The sequence below is a fragment of the Phyllobates terribilis genome, unplaced genomic scaffold, assembly GCF_046119375.1.
Source record: "Phyllobates terribilis strain yellow unplaced genomic scaffold, ASM4611937v1 Scaffold_22__1_contigs__length_20350403, whole genome shotgun sequence".
NCBI classification, from domain to species: Eukaryota; Metazoa; Chordata; class Amphibia; order Anura; family Dendrobatidae; genus Phyllobates; species Phyllobates terribilis.
The window spans coordinates 5652476-5667712 of NW_027362782.1; positions in this window are offsets into that span (position 1 = coordinate 5652476).

Sequence of the window (15237 nt, forward strand, 5' to 3'; positions counted from 1 at the left end):
TTTAAATGCCCCTTGGAAGAGACATACAGGTCGCAGTAGCTTAACAAGACGGTTTAAATGCCTCTTGGAAGAGACGTGCAGGTCGCAGTAGCTTAACAAGATAGCTTAAATGCCCCTTGGAAGAGACGTGCAGTTCGCAGTAGCTTAACAATACAGTTTAAATGCCACTTGGAAGAGACGTGCAGGTCGCAGTAGCTTAACAAGACGGATTAAATGCCCCTTGCTAGAGACATGCAGGTCGCAGTAGCTTAACAAGACGGTTAAAATGCCCCTTGGAAGAGGCTTGCAGGTCGCAGTAGCTTACCAAGACGGTTTAAATGCCCAATGAAGAGACGTGCAGGTCGCAGTAGCTTAACAAGACGGATTAAATGCCACTTGGAAGAGCAGTGGAGGTCGCAGTAGCTTAACAAGATGGTTTAAATGCCCCTTTGTAGAGACGTGCAGGTCACAGTAGCTTAACAAGACGGTTATAATGCCCTTTGGAAGAGCGGTGAAGGTCGCAGTAGCTTAACAAGACGGTTTAAATGCCCCTTGGAAGAGATGTGCATTTCGCAGTAGCTTATCAAGACGGTTTAAATGCTCCTTGGAAGAGAGGTGGAGGTCGCAGTAGCTTAACAAGACAGTTTAAATGCCCCTTGGAAGAGACGTGCAGGTCGCAGTAGCTTAACAAGACAGTTTAAATGCCCTTTGCAAGAGATGTGCAGGTCGCAGTAGCTTAACAAGAGGGTTTAAATGCCCCTTGGAAGAGATGTGCAGGTCTCAGTAGCTTAACAAGACAGTCTAAATACCCCTTGGAAGAGGCTTGCAGGTCGCAGTAGCTTACCAAGACGGTTTAAATGCCCCTTGGAAGAGACGTGCAGGTCGCAGTAGCTTAACAAGACGGTTTAAATGCCCCTTGAAAGAGCGTTGGAGGTCGCAGTAGCTTAACAAGACGGTTTAAATGCCCCTTGGAAGAGACATACAGTTCGAAGCAGCTTAACAAGACGGTTTAAATGCCCATTGGAAGAGAAGTACAGGTCGCAGTAGCTTAGAAGATGGTTTAAATGCCCCTTGGAAGAGACGTGGAGGTCGCAGTAGCTTAACAAGACAGTTTAAATGCCCCTTGGAAGAGACGTGCAGTTCACAGTAGCTTAAAAAGACGGTTTAAATGCCCCTTGGAAGAGACGTGCAGGTCGCAGTAGCTTAACAAGACGGATTAAATGCCCCTTGGAAGAGACGTGCAGGTCGCAGTAGCTTAACAAGATGGTTTAAATGCCCCTTGGAATAGAGGTGGAGGTCGCAGTAGCTTAACAAGACAGTTTAAATGCCCCTTGGAAGAGACGTGCAGGTAGCAGTAGCTTAACAAGATGGTTTAAATGCCCCTTGGCAGAGACGTGCAGGTCGCAGTAGCTTAACAAGGTGGTTTAAATGCCCCTTGGAAGAGATGTGCAGGTCGCAGTAGCTTAACAAGACAGTTTAAATACCCCTTGGAAGAGGCTTGCAGGTCGCAGTAGCTTACCAAGACGGTTTAAATGCCCCTTGGAAGAGACGTGCAGGTCGCAGTAGCTTAACAAGACGGTTTAAATGCCCCTTGAAAGAGCGCTGGAGGTCGCAGTAGCTTAACAAGACGGTTTAAATGCCCATTGGAATAGGCGTACAGGTCGCAGTAGCTTAGAGGATGGTTTAAATGCCCCTTGGAAGAGACGTGCAGTTCGCAGTAGCTTAACAAGACGGTTTAAATGCCCCTTGGAAGAGACGTGCAGGTCGCAGTAGCTTAACAAGACGGATTAAATGCCCCTTGGAAGAGCAGTGGAGGTCGCAGTAGCTTATCAAGACGTTTTAAAAGCCCATTGGTAGAGACGTGCAGGTAACAGTAGCTTAACAAGACGGTTAAAATGCCCTTAGAAAGAGCGGTGAAGGTCGCAGTAGCTTAACAAGACGGTTTAAATGCCCCTTGGAAGAGATGTGCAGGTCGCAGTAGCTTAACAAGACGGTTTAAATGCCCCTTGGAAGAGACGTGTAGGTCGCAGTAGCTTAACAAGACGGTTTAAATGCCCCTTGGAAGAGAGGTGGAGGTCGCAGTAGCTTAACAAGACGGTTTAAATGCCCCTTGGAAGAGACATACAGGTCGAAGCAGCTTAACAAGACGGTTTAAATGCCCATTGGAAGAGAAATACAGGTCGCAGTAGCTTAGAAGATGGTTTAAATGCCCCTTGGAAGAGACGTGCAGGTCGCAGTAGCTTAACAAGACAGTTTAAATGCCCCTTGGAAGAGACGTGCAGTTCGCAGTAGCTTAAAAAGACGGTTTAAATGCCCCTTGGAAGAGACATGCAGGTCGCAGTAGCTTAACAAGATGGATTAAATGCCCCTTGGAAGAGACGTGCAGGTCGCAGTACCTTAACAAGATGGTTTAAATACCCCTTGGAAGAGAGGTGGAGGTCGCAGTAGCTTAACAAGACAGTTTAAATGCCCCTTGGAAGAGACGTGCAGGTCGCAGTAGCTTAACAAGACGGTTTAAATGCCCCTTGGAAGAGACGTGCAGGTCGCAGTAGCTTAACAAGACGGTTTAAATGCCCTTTGCAAGAGATGTGCAGGTCGCAGTAGCTTAACAAGAGGGTTTAAATGCCCCTTAGAAGAGGCTTGCAGGTCGCAGTAGCTTACCAAGACGGTTTAAATGCCCCTTGGAAGAGACGTGCAGGTCGCAGTAGCTTAAAAGATGGTTTAAATGCCGCTTGAAAGAGCGGTGGAGGTCACAGTAGCTTAACAAGACGGTTTAAATGCCCCTAGGAAAAGACATGCAGGTCACAGTAGCTTAACAAGGTGGTTTAAATGCCCCTTGGAAGAGATGTGCAGGTCGCAGTAGCTTAACAAGACAGTTTAAATACCCCTTGGAAGAGGCTTGCAGGTCGCAGTAGCTTACCAAGACGGTTTAAATGCCCCTTGGAAGAGACGTGCAGGTCGCAGTAGCTTAACAAGACGGTTTAAATGCCCCTTGAAAGAGCGCTGGAGGTCGCAGTAGCTTAACAAGACGGTTTAAATGCCCATTGGAATAGACGTACAGGTCGCAGTAGCTTAGAAGATGGTTTAAATGCCCCTTGGAAGAGACGTGCAGTTCGCAGTAGCTTAACAAGACGGTTTAAATGCCCCTTGGAAGAGACGTGCAGGTCGCAGTAGCTTAACAAGACGGATTAAATGCCCCTTGGAAGAGCAGTGGAGGTCGCAGTAGCTTATCAAGACGTTTTAAAAGCCCCTTGGTAGAGACGTGCAGGTAACAGTAGCTTAACAAGACGGTTAAAATGCCCTTAGAAAGAGCGGTGAAGGTCGCAGTAGCTTAACAAGACGGTTTAAATGCCCCTTGGAAGAGATGTGTAGGTCGCAGTAGCTTAACAAGACGGTTTAAATGCCCCTTGGAAGAGACGTGCAGGTCGCAGTAGCTTAACAAGACGGTTTAAATGCCCCTTGGAAGAGACGTGCAGGTCGCAGTAGCTTAACAAGATGGTTTATATGCCCCTTGGAAGAGAGGTGGAGGTCGCAGTAGCTTAACAAGACGGTTTAAATGCCCCTTGGAAGAGAGCTGGAGGTCGCAGTAGCTTAACAAGACAGTTTAAATGCCCCTTGGAAGAGACGTGCAGGTCGCATTAGCTTAACAAGACGGTTTAAATGCCCTTTGCAAGAGATGTGCAGGTTGCAGTAGCTTAACAAGAGGGTTTAAATGCCCCTTGGAAGAGATGTGCAGGTCGCAGTAGCTTAACAAGATGGTCTAAATACCCCTTGGAAGAGGCTTGCAGGTCGCAGTAGCTTACCAAGACGGTTTAAATGCCCCTTGGAAGAGACGTGCAGGTCGCCGTAGCTTAACAAGACGGTTTAAATGCCCCTTGAAAGAGCGTTGGAGGTCGCAGTAGCTTAACAAGACGGTTTAAATGCCCCTTGGAAGAGACATACAGGTCGAAGCAGCTTAACAAGACGGTTTAAATGCCCATTGGAAGAGAAGTACACGTCGCAGTAGCTTAGAAGATGGTTTAAATGCCCCTTGGAAGAGACGTGCAGGTCGCAGTAGCTTAACAAGACAGTTTAAATGCCCCTTGGAAGAGACGTGCAGTTCGCAGTAGCTTAAAAAGACGGTTTAAATGCCCCTTGGAAGAGACGTGCAGGTCGCAGTAGCTTAACAAGACGGATTAAATGCCCCTTGGAAGAGACGTGCAGGTCGCAGTAGCTTAACAAAACGGTTTAAATGCCCCTTGAAAGAGCGCTGGAGGTCGCAGTAGCTTAACAAGACGGTTTAAATGCCCATTGGAATAGACGTACAGGTCGCAGTAGCTTAACAAGACGGATTAAATGCCCCTTGGAAGAGCAGTGGAGGTCGCAGTAGCTTATCAAGACGTTTTAAAAGCCCCTTGGTAGAGACGTGCAGGTAACAGTAGCTTAACAAGACGGTTAAAATGCCCTTAGAAAGAGCGGTGAAGTTCGCAGTAGCTTAACAAGACAGTTTAAATGCCCCTTGGAAGAGATGTGCAGGTCGCAGTAGCTTAACAAGACGGTTTAAATGCCCCTTGGAAGAGACGTGCAGGTCGCAGTAGCTTAACAAGACGGTTTAAATGCCCCTTGGAAGAGAGGTGGAGGTAGCAGTATCTAAACAAGACAGTTTAAATGCCCCTTGGAAGAGACGTGCAGGTCGCATTAGCTTAACAAGACGGTTTAAATGCCCCTTGGAAGAGACGTGCAGGTCGCAATAGCTTAACAAGACGGTTTAAATGCCCTTTGCAAGAGATGTGCAGGTCGCAGTAGCTTAACAAGAGGGTTTAAATGCCCCTTAGAAGAGGCTTGCAGGTCGCAGTAGCTTACCAAGACAGTTTAAATGCCCCTTGGAAGAGACGTGCAGTTCGCAGTAGCTTAAAAGATGGTTTAAATGCCGCTTGGAAGAGCGGTGGAGGTCACAGTAGCTTAACAAGATGGTTTAAATGCCCCTTGGAAGAGACATACAGGTCGCAGCAGCTTAACAAGACGGATTAAATGCCCATTGGAAGAGACATGTAGTTCGCAGTAGCTTAAAAGATGGTTTAAATGCCCCTTGGAAGAGACATATAGGTTGCAGAGCTTAGAAGATGGTTTAAATGCCCATTGGAAGAGACGTACATGTCGCAGAGCTTAGAAGATGGTTTAAATGCCCCTTGGAAGAGACGTGCAGGTCGCAGTAGCTTAACAAGACGGTTTAAATGCCCCTTGGAAGAGACGTGCAGGTCGCAGTAGCTTAACAAGACAGTTTAAATGCCCCTTGGAAGAGACGTGCAGTTCGCAGTAGCTTAACAATACGGTTTAAATGCCACTTGGAAGAGAGGTGCAGGTCGCAGTAGCTTAACAAGACGGTTTAAATGTCCCTTGGAAGAGACGTGCAGGTCGCAGTAGCTTAACAAGACGGATTAAATGCCCCTTGTAAGAGCAGTGGAGGTCGCAGTAGCTTAACAAGACGGTTTAAATGCCCCTTTGTAGAGACGTGCAGGTCACAGTAGCTTAACAAGACGGTTAAAATGCCCCTTGGAAGAGCGGAGGAGGTCGCAGTAGCTTAACAAGACGGTTTAAAATGCCCCTTGGAAGAGACATACAGGTCGCAGAAGCTTAACAAGACGGTTTAAATGCTCAGTGGAAGAGACATACAGTTCGCAGAGCTTAGAAGATGGTTTAAATGCCCCTTGGAAGAGACGTGCAGGTCGCAGTAGCTTAACAAGACGGTTTAAATGCCCCTTGGAAGAGACGTGCAGGTCGCAGTAGCTTAACAAGACAGTTTAAATGCCCCTTGGAAGAGACGTGCAGTTCGCAGTAGCTTAACAATACGGTTTAAATGCCACTTGGAAGAGACGTGCAGGTCGCAGTAGCTTAACAAGACGCTTTAAATGCCCTTTGCAAGAGATGTGCGGGTCGCAGTAGCTTAACAAGAGGGTTTAAATGCCCCTTGGAAGAGACGTGCAGGTGGCAGTAGCTTAACAAGATGGTTTAAATGCCCCTTGGAAGAGACGTGCAGGTCGCAGTAGCTTAACAAGACGTTTAAATGCCCTTTGCAAGAGATGTGCATGTCGCAGTAGCTTAACAAGACGGTTTAAATGCCCCTTGGAAGAGACGTGCAGGTCGCAGTAGCTTAACAAGACGGTTTAAATGCCCCTTGAAAGAGCGGTGGAGGTCTCAGTAGCTTAACAAGATGGTTTAAATGCCCCTAGGAAAAGACAAGCAGGTCGCAGTAGCTTAACAAGATGGTTTAAATGCCCCTTGGAAGAGATGTGCAGGTCGCAGTAGCTTAACAAGACGGTTTAAATACCCCTTGGAAGAGGCTTGCAGGTCGCAGTAGCTTACAAAGACGGTTTAAATGCCCTTTGGAAGAGACGTGCAGGTCGCAGTAGCTTAACAAGACGGTTTAAATACCCCTTGAAAGAGCGGTGGAGGTCGCAGTAGCTTAACAAGACGGTTTAAATGCCCCTTGGAAGAGACATACAGGTCGAAGCAGCTTAACAAGACGGTTTAAATGCCCATTGGAAGAGACGTACAGGTCGCAGTAGCTTAGAAGATGGTTTAAATGCCCCTTGGAAGACACGTGCAGTTCGCAGTAGCTTAACAAGACGGTTTAAATGCTCCTTGGAAGAGACGTGCAGGTCGCAGTAGCTTAAAAGATGGTTTAAATGCCCCTTGGAAGAGTGGTGGAGGTCACAGTAGCTTAACAAGACGGTTTAAATGCCCCTTGGAAGAGATGTGCAGGTCGCAGCATCTTAACAAGATGGTTTAAATGCCCCTTGGACGAGATGTGCAGGTCGCAGTAGCTTAACAAGACGGTTTAAATGCCCCTTGGAAGAGGCTTGCAGGTCGCAGTAGATTACCAAGACGGTTTAAATGCCCCTTGGAAGAGCGGAGGAGGTCGCAGAAGCTTAACAAGACGGTTTAAATGCCCTTTGGAAGAGACATACAGGTCGGAGCAGCTTAACAAGACGGTTTAAATGCCCATTGGAAGAGACGTACAGGTCGCAGAGCTTAGAATATGGTTTAAATGCCCCTTGGAAGAGACATGCAGGTCGCAGTAGCTTAACAAGACGGTTTAAATGCCCCTTGGAAGAGACGTGCAGGTCGCAGTAGCTTACCAAGACGGTTTAAATGCCCCTTGGAAGAGACGTGCAGTTCGCAGTAGCTTAACAAGACAGTTTAAATGCCCCTTGGAAGAGACGTGCAGTTCGCAGTAGCTTAACAATACGGTTTAAATGCCACTTGGAAGAGACGTGCAGGTCGCAGTAGCTTAACAAGACGGATTAAATCCCCTTGCTAGAGACATGCAGGTCGCAGTAGCTTAACAAGACGGATAAAATGCCCCTTGGAAGAGGCTTGCAGGTCGCAGTAGCTTACCAAGACGGTTTAAATGCCCCTTGGAAGAGACGTGCAGGTCGCAGTAGCTTAACAAGACGGATTATATGCCCCTTGGAAGAGCAGTGGAGGTCGCAGTAGCTTAACAAGACGGTTTAAATGCCCCTTTGTAGAGACGTGCAGGTCACAGTAGCTTAACAAGACGGTTAAAATGCCCCTTGGAAGAGCGGAGGAGGTCGCAGTAGCTTAACAAGACGGTTTAAATGCCCCTTGGAAGAGACATACAGGTCGCAGCAGCTTAACAAGATGGTTTAAATGCTCATTGGAAGAGACATACAGTTCGCAGAGCTTAGAAGATGGTTTAAATGCCCCTTGGAAGAGATGTGCAGGTAGCATGAGCTTAACAAGACGGTTTAAATGCCCCTTGGAAGAGACGTGCAGGTCGCAGTAGCTTAACAAGACAGTTTAAATGCCCCTTGGAAGAGACGTGCAGTTCGCAGTAGCTTAACAATACGGTTTAAATGCCACTTGGAAGAGACGTGCAGGTCGCAGTAGCTTAACAAGACGGTTTAAATGCCCTTTGCAAGAGATGTGCAGGTCGCAGTAGCTTAACAAGAGGGTTTAAATGCCCCTTAGAAGAGGCTTGCAGGTCGCAGTAGCTTACCAAGACGGTTTAAATGCCCCTTGGAAGAGACGTGCAGGTCGCAGTAGCTTATCAAGATGGTTTAAATGCCCCTTGGAAGAGCGGTGGAGGTCGCAGTAGCTTAACAAGACGGTTTAAATGCCCTTGGAAGAGACATACAGGTCGAAGCAGCTTAACAAGACGGTTTAAATGCCCATTGGAAGAGACGTACAGGCCGCAGTAGCCTAGAAGATGGTTTAAATGCCCCTTGGAAGACACGTGCAGTTTGCAGTAGCTTAACAAGACGGTTTAAATGCCCCTTGGAAGAGACGTGCAGGTCGCAGTAGCTTAACAAGACGGTTTAAATGCCCTTTGCAAGAGATGTGCAGGTCGCAGTAGCTTAACAAGACGGTTTAAATGCCCCTTGGAAGAGACGTGCAGGTCGCAGTAGCTTAAAGATGGTTGAAATGCCGCTTGGAAGAGCGGTGGAGGTCACAGTAGCTTAACAAGACGGTTTAAATGCCCCTAGGAAAAGACAATCAGGTCGCAGTAGCTTAACAAGATGGTTTAAATACCCCTTGGAAGAGATGTGCAGGTCGCAGTAGCTTAACAAGACGGTTTAAATACCACTTGGAAGAGGCTTGCAGGTCGCAGTAGCTTAACAAGACGGTTTAAATGCCCCTTGAAAGAGCGGTGGAGGTCGCAGTAGCTTAACAATACAGTTTAAATGCCCCTTGGAAGAGACATACAGGTCGAAGCAGCTTAACAAGACGGTTTAAATGCCCATTGAAAGAGATGTACAGGTCGCAGTAGCTTAGAAGATGGTTTAAATGCCCCTTGGAAGACACGTGCAGTTCGCAGTAGCTTAACAAGACGGTTTAAATGCCCCTTGGAAGAGACGTGCAGGTCGCAGTAGCTTAAAAGATGGTTTAAATGCCCCTTGGAAGAGCGGTGGAGGTCACAGTAGCTTAACAAGATGGTTTAAATGCCCCTTGGAAAAGACATGCAGGTCGCAGCATCTTAACAAGATGGTTTAAATGCCCCTTGGAAGAGATGTGCAGGTCGCAGTAGCTTAACAAGACGGTTTAAATGCCCCTTGGAAGAGACGTGCAGGTCGCAGTAGCTTAACAAGACAGTTTAAATTCCCCTTGGAAGAGACGTGCAGGTCGCAGTAGCTTAACAAGACGGTTTAAATGCCCCTTTGAAGAGAGGTGGAGGTCGCAGTAGCTTAACAAGACAGTTTAAATGCCCCTTGGAAGAGACGTGCAGTTCGCATTAGCTTAACAAGACGGTTTAAATGCCCCTTGGAAGAGACGTGCAGGTCGCAGTAGCTTAACAAGACGGATTAAATGCCCCTTGGAAGAGACGTGCAGGTCGCAGTAGCTTAACAAGATGGTTTAAATGCCCCTTGGAAGAGAGGTGGAGGTCGCAGTAGCTTAACAAGACAGTTTAATTGCCCCTTGGAAGAGACGTGCAGGTCGCAGTAGCTTAACAAGACGGTTTAAATGCCCCTTGGAAGAGACGTGCAGGTCACAGTAGCTTAACAAGACGGTTTAAATGCCCTTTGCAAGAGATGTGCAGGTCGCAGTAGCTTAACAAGAGGGTTTAAATGCCCCTTAGAAGAGGCTTGCAGGTCGCAGTAGCTTACCAAGACGGTTTAAATGCCCCTTGGAAGAGACGTGCAGGTCGCAGTAGCTTAAAAGAAGGTTTAAATGCCGCTTGGAAGAGCGGTGGAGGTCACACTAGCTTAACAAGACGGTTTAAATGCCCCTTGGAAAAGACATGCAGGTCACAGTAGCTTAACAGGATGGTTTAAATGCCCCTTGGAAGAGATGTGCAGGTCGCAGTAGCTTAACAAGACGGTTTAAATACCCCTTGGAAGAGGCTTGCAGGTCGCAGTAGCTTACCAAGACGGTTTAAAAGCCCCTTGGAAGAGACGTGCAGGTCGCAGTAGCTTAACAAGACGGTTTAAATGCCCCTTGAAAGAGCGGTGGAGGTCGCAGTAGCTTAACAAGACGGTTTAAATGCCCATTGGAATAGACGTACCGGTCGCAGTAGCTTAGAAGATGGTTTAAATGCCCCTTGGAAGAGACGTGCAGTTCGCAGTAGCTTAACAAGATGGTTTAAATGCCCTTTGGAAGAGACGTGCAGGTCGCAGTAGCTTAACAAGACGGATTAAATGCCCCTTGGAAGAGCAGTGGAGGTCGCAGTAGCTTATCAAGACGTTTTAAATGCCCCTTGGAAGAGATGTGCAGGTCGCAGTAGCTTAACAAGACGGTTTAAATGCCCCTTGGAAGAGACGTGCAGGTCGCAGTAGCTTAACAAGACGGTTTAAATGCCCCTTGGAAGAGACGTGCAGGTCGCAGTAGCTTAACAAGACGGTTTAAATGCCCCTTTGAAGAGAGGTGGAGGTCGCAGTAGCTTAACAAGACAGTTTAAATGCCCCTTGGAAGAGACGTGCAGGTCGCATTAGCTTAACAAGACGGATTAAATGCCCCTTGGAAGAGACGTGCAGGTCGCAGTAGCTTAACAAGACGGTTTAAATGCCCTTTGCAAGAGATGTGCAGGTTGCAGTAGCTTAACAAGAGGGTTTAAATGCCCCTTAGAAAAGCCTTGCAGGTCGCAGTAGCTTACCAAGACAGTTTAAATGCCCCTTGGAAGAGACGTGCAGGTCGCAGTAGCTTAAAAGATGGTTTAAATGCCGCTTGGAAGAGCGGTGGAGGTCACAGTAGCTTAACAAGACGGTTTAAATGCCCCTTGAAAGAGACTTGCAGGCCGCAGTAGCTTAACAAGACGGTTTAAATGCCCCTTAGAAGAGACGTGGTGGTCGCAGTAGCTTAACAAGACGGTTTAAATGCCCATTGCAAGAGACGTGCAGGTCGCAGTAGCTTAATAAGAGGGTTTAAATGCCCCTTAGAAGAGGCTTTCAGGTCGCAGTAGCTTACCAAGACGGTTAATATGCCCCTTGGAAGAGACGTGCAGGTCGCAGTAGCTTAACAAGACAGTTTAAATGCCCCTTGGAAGAGCGGTGGAGTTCACAGTAGCTTAACAAGACGGTTTAAATGCCCATTGGAAAAGACATGCAGGTAGCAGTAGCTTAACAAGATGGTTTAAATGCCCCTTGGAAGAGATGTGCAGGTCGCAGTAGCTTAACAAGACGATTTAAATGCCCCTTGGAAGAGCGGTGGAGGTCGCAGTAGCTTAACAAGACGGTTTAAATGCCCCTTGGAAGAGACATACAGGTCGCAGCAGCTTAACAAGACGGCTTAAATGCCCATTGGAAGAGACGTGCAGGTCGCAGTAGCTTAACAAGACGGATTAAATGCCCCTTGGAAGAGCAGTGGAGGTCGCAGTAGCTTATCAAGACGTTTTAAATGCCCCTTGGTAGAGACGTGCAGGTAACAGTAGCTTAACAAGACGGTTAAAATGCCCTTAGAAAGAGCGGTGAAGGTCGCAGTAGCTTAACAAGACGGTTTAAATGCCCCTTGGAAGAGATGTGCAGGTCGCAGTAGCTTAACAAGACGGTTTAAATGCCCCTTGGAAGAGACGTGCGGGTCGCAGTAGCTTAACAAGACCGTTTAAATGCCCCTTGGAAGAGACGTGCAGGTCGCAGTAGCTTAACAAGACGGTTTAAATGCCCCTTGGAAGAGACGTGCGGGTCGCAGTAGCTTAACAAGACGGTTTAAATGCCCCTTGGAAGAGACGTGCAGGTCGCAGTAGCTTAACAAGACGGTTTAAATGCCCCTTGGAAGAGAGGTGGAGGTCGCATTAGCTTAACAAGACAGTTTAAATGCCCCTTAGAAGAGACGTGCAGGTCGCATTAGCTTAACAAGACGGTTTAAATGCCCCTTGGAAGAGACGTGCAGGTCGCAGTAGCTTAACAAGACGGTTTAAATGCCCGTTGCAACAGATGTGCAGGTTGCAGTAGCTTAACAAGAGGGTTTAAATGCTCCTTGGAAGAGACGTGCAGGTCGCAGTAGCTTAAAAGATGGTTTAAATGCCCCTTAGAAGAGGCTTGCAGGTCGCAGTAGCTTAACAAGACGGTTTAAATGCCCCTTGCAAGAGACGTGCAGGTCGCAGTAGCTTAACAAGAGGGTTTAAATGCCCCTTAGAAGAGGCTTGCAGGTCGCAGTAGCTTACCAAGACGGTTTAAATGCCCCTTGGAAGAGACATGCAGGTCGCAGTAGCTTAACAAGACAGTTTAAATGCCCCTTGGAAGAGCGGTGGAGGTCACAGTAGCTTAACAAGACGGTTTAAATGCCCCTTGGAAAAGACATGCAGGTAGCAGTAGCTTAACAAGATGGTTTAAATGCCCCTTGGAAGAGATGTGCAGGTCGCAGTAGCTTAACAAGACGATTTAAATGCCCCTTGGAAGAGCGGTGGAGGTCGCAGTAGCTTAACAAGACGGTTTAAATGCCCCTTGGAAGAGACATACAGGTCGCAGCAGCTTAACAAGACGGCTTAAATGCCCATTGGAAGAGACGTACAGGTCGCAGTAGCTTAACAAGATGGTTTAAATGCCCCTTGGAAGAGACGTGCAGGTCGCAGTAGCTTAACAAGATGGTTTAAATGCCCCTTGGAAGAGACGTGCAGGTCGCAGTAGCTTAACAAGACAGTTTAAATGCCCCTTGGAAGAGACGTGCAGTTCGCAGTAGCTTAACAATACGGTTTAAATGCCCCTTGAAAGAGACGTGCAGGTCGCAGTAGCTTAACAAGATGGATTAAATGCCCTTTGGAAGAGCGGTGAAGGTCGCAGTAGCTTAACAAGACGGTTAAAATGCCCCTTGGAAGAGACGTGCAGGACACAGTAGCTTAACAAGACGGTTTATATGCCCCTTGGAAGAGAGGTGGAGGTCGCAGTAGCTTAACAAGACAGTTTAAATGCCCCTTGGAAGAGACGTGCAGGTCGCAGTAGCTTAACAAGACGGTTTAAATGCCCCTTGCAAGAGACATGCAGGTCGCAGTAGCTTAACAAGACGGTTTAAATGCCCCTTGGAAAAGTCATGCTGGTCGCAGTAGCTTAACAAGATGGTTTAAATGCCCCTTGGAAGAGATGTGCAGGTCGCAGTAGCTTAACAAGACAGTTTAAATGCCCCTTGCTAGAGACGTGCAGGTCACAGTAGCTTAACAAGACGGTTAAAATGCCCCTTGGAAGAGGCTTGTAGGTCGCAGTAGCTTACCAAGACGGTTTAAATGCCCCTTGGAAGAAACGTGCAGGTCGCAGTAGCTTAACAAGACGGATTAAATGCCCCTTGGAAGAGCAGTGGAGGTCGCAGTAGCTTAACAAGATGGTTTAAATGCCCCTTGGTAGAGACGTGCAGGTCACAGTAGCTTAACAAGACGGTTAAAATGCAGTTTGGAAAAGCAATGAAGGTCGCAGTAGCTTAACAAGACAGTTTAAATGCCCCTTGGAAGAGACGTGCAGGTCGCAGTAGCTTAACAAGACGGTTTAAATGCCCTTTGGAAGAGACGTGCAGGTCGCAGTAGCTTAACAAGACGGTTTAAATGCCCCTTGGAAGAGACGTGCAGGTCGCAGTAGCTTAATAAGACGGTTTAAATGCCCTTTGCAAGAGATGTGCAGTTCGCAGTAGCTTACCAAGAGGGTTTAAATGCCCCTCTGAAGAGACGTGCAGGTCGCAGTAGCTTAAAAGATGGTTTAAATGCCGCTTGGAAGAGCGTTGGAGGTCACAGTAGCTTAACAAGACGGTTTAAATGCCCCTAGGAAAAGACATGCAGGTCGCAGTAGCTTAACAAGATGGTTTAAATGCCCCTTGGAAGAGATGTGCAGGTCGCAGTAGCTTAACAAGATGGTCTAAATACCCCTTGGAAGAGGCTTGCAGGTCGCAGTAGCTTACCAAGATGGTTTAAATGCCCCTTGGAAGAGACGTGCAGGTCGCAGTAGCTTAACAAGATGGTTTATGTAACGGGTCCGGGAGGCGGAACCTCTGAGCTACTATACAAGGGGGCGGCCCTTGTAAGGGAGCGGGTGGCAGTCTCTGGATGAACGGACAGGGAGTAACGGCAAGTGATCAGGGCAGTCTCTGGGTAAAGGGTAGGTACGACCTGTGATGGCAGAGCCTCCGGGTAGGCTAGCAGGCAGATGGTAGATGTGTGCTCCCAGGTGAGCAAGCGAGAGTCTCTGGAATAGCAGGTGGTCACGGCACGTGACGGCGGAGCCTCCGGGCTGGCAAGCAGGCAGGTAACGGAGAAGCGCTCCCAGGTGAGCGGGCAAGAGTCTCTGAAATAGCTAGTGGTCACAGCACGTGACAGCGGAGCCTCCGGGTAGGCAAGCAGGCAGGTAGTGGAGAAGCGCTCCCAGGTGAGCGGGCAAGAGTCTGAAGTAGCTGATGGTCACAGCACGTGACAGCAGAGCCTCCGGGCTGGCAAGCAGGCAGGTAACGGAGAAGCGCTCCCAGGTGAGCGGGCAAGCTGGTCCATAGACAGACTGACCGGAGTAGTAAGGCAGACCGTCGGACCTCAGGCAAGCAGGCAGGTAGCTGATGTGCGCTCCCAGGTGAGCGGGCAGGCTGGTCCTTTAGACAGACTGACAGGAGTAGTAAGGCAGACCGTCGGACCTCAGACTGGCAGACAGGTAACAAGTATTCAGGCAGGAATCAGGCAGTTAACTGGCAGGTAGCTGGCAGGTAACTGGCAGGTAACTGGCAACGGGACCTGAGGGCTGAAGCACAGGTGAGACACAGGTGCAAACAACATTGCTCGGGCACCTCCATTTTGGAGGAGGTGCCTTATATATGATGAAGTCCTCCGGCCATTGGCCGGGGACTCCTTAGGACGGCGCGCGCGGCCCCTTTAAGAGGAGGGGAGCGCGCGCGCCCTAAGCACAGAGGCCGGGAAGGAGCGCGCGCTGAGAGCAGAGCAGGAGGAGGACGCCGGGAAGGAGCGCGCGCTGACAGCAGAGCGGGGGGAGGACGCCGGGCACGGAGCAGAGCGGTGAGTGGAGCAGCGTCCCTGCCTAGCAGAGGGCAGGGACGCCGGCACTACAGTTTATATGCCCCTTGAAAGAGCGGTGGAGGTAGCAGTAGCTTAACAACACGGTTTAAATGCCCCTTGGAAGAGACATACAGGTCGAAGCAGCTTAACAAGACGGTTTAAATGCCCATTGGAAGAGACGTACAGGTCGCAGTAGCTTAGAAGATGGTTTAAATGCCCCTTGGAAGAGACGTGCAGGTCGCAGTAGCTTAACAAGACAGTTTAAATGCCCCTTGGAAGAGACGTGCAGTTCGCAGTAGCTTAACAAGACGGTTTAAATGCCCCTTGGAAGAGACGTGCAGGTCGCAGTA